Consider the following 2,090-nt stretch of genomic DNA (forward strand, 5'->3'; position numbering starts at 1 on the left):
TAGTGAGATGTCTGTCTCCTCTAGTCTCTTACTGAATTTCAGTATTTTATGGATTGTGGTCTTGTTATCATTGACTTAACAGGAAATATCCACACATAAGTGAATATATTTTATATTTATCTTTGTAGGTCTGACATACTATACTCAGGATGATTTTTTAATTGTTCTACCCATTTACCTACAAATTTCATGATTTCCATCCTTTATGGCTATATAATATTCCATTAGTCATTATAATTAAATAGTGCAACATATTTCTTTATTCGTTCCTCTGTTGAGGGACATCTGGGCTGTTTCCAATTTCTGGCTATTATGAATAGACTATCATTGAACATGATTCAGTGTCTCTGTGGTAGAATAAAGTATCATTTGAGGGTATGCTCAAGAACAGTGTAGCTGGATCTTGAGGTAGATTGGTTCTCATCTTCCTGAGGAACTGCCATAATTACTTCTGTAGTGGCTACACACTTCCACCAGCAATACACGAGTATTCCCCTTTCTCTACATCCTGAACAGCATGAGCTGTCACGTGTTTCGTTGATCTTAGTCATTCTAACAAGTATAAAACAGAAGCTGATTTGCAGTTCCCTGATAACTGAGGTTTTTAAACATTTCTTAAGTGTTTTTCAGCCACTTGAGTTTTCTTTTTTGAGCATTCTCTGTTTAGATCCATTCCCCATTTAATTGGGTTATTTGCTTTCTTGATATAAAAGTTTTTCTGAGTTCTTTAAATATTTTGGATATTATCCCTCTACCAGATGTGTAGCCGGTAAAAACCCTTCCTTATTCTGTAGCCTGTCACTTTGTACAGATATTGGTGTCCTTTGTCATGCACAAGTTTTTTCTTCATGATGTCCCACTTATTATTTACTTCATGAGGTTCCATTGTTGATCTTAATGCCTGTTTTGTGTTTTGAAAGCCTTTCCTGTGCCACTGAATTCAAGGTTTCAAGTTCCCCACTTTCTCTCTAATAAGATTTTGTGTATTTTGCTTTATGTAGAGGTCTCTGATCCATTTGAAGTTGAGCTTTGAGCAGGGTTATAAATATGAATCTCTGGATTCTTCTACATGCAGCCATGTAGTTTGACCAGCACCATGTGACCAGCACCATGTGTTAAAGATGCTCCTTTTTTTCTAGTGTGTATTTTTGGCTTTTACAAATAAAATATCAGCTGTCTCTAGGTATGTGGATTTATATCTGGGCCTTCAATTTGATCAGTGTGTCTGTGTATTAATACTGTGTTGTTTGTTTTAGTATAGCTCTGCAATAAAACTTGAAATTAGGGAAGGTGATACATTCAGCAGGTTTATTATTGCTAATATTATTCAGGATTGTTTGAGTTATTTTGTATGCACACGTGTGTGTGTGTGTGTGTGTGTGTGTGTGCTTCTAGAGAATTGTTTTTTGAAGATCTTTAAAGATTTGTGTTGAAAATTTAATGGAGGTTGCATTCAATTTGTAGATTGATTTTGGGAGGATGGCAATGTTTACTATATTAATCCAACAAATCCATAAGATCTTTCCATCTCCTGATATCATCTTCAGTTTTTTTTTTTGTTCAATGTCTTAAGGTTTTTTTTTTCTTCTTTTTTTTTATACAAGCCTTTCACTTGTTTGGCTAGAGTTACCTCACGATATTTTATACTTTTTGAGTTTATTGTGAAAGGTCCTGTTCCCCTGATTTCTTTCTCAGTTTGTCATCTGTGTATAAAAGGGCTACTGATTATTCTGAGTTAATAGGTATTCATCTACTTTGCTAAAAGTATTTATCACCTGTAGGAGTTTTCTGATGGTATTCTTTTCAGTCACCTGTAATTAAAGATACTTAATGCCTTCCTTTCTAACTTGTTTCTTTCTGACCCTCTTCAGTTGTCTTACTGCTCTAGCTAAGACTTCAAGTATTATACTGAGTAGGTCTGAAGAGAGTGGACCCTTTTGTCTTGTTCCTGTTTTTAGTAGGCTTGCTTTGAGTTTCTCTGGCTTTGAGTTTCTCTGGCAATGAAATTTCTGTAAACTGCCCTTGTGATGTTGAGGCATCTCCCTTGTTCTCCTTTGTGATGCTGAGGCATCTCCCTTGTTCTCCTTTGT

Source organism: Mastomys coucha, unplaced genomic scaffold (assembly GCF_008632895.1).
Source record: "Mastomys coucha isolate ucsf_1 unplaced genomic scaffold, UCSF_Mcou_1 pScaffold3, whole genome shotgun sequence".
Lineage (NCBI taxonomy): Eukaryota > Metazoa > Chordata > Mammalia > Rodentia > Muridae > Mastomys > Mastomys coucha.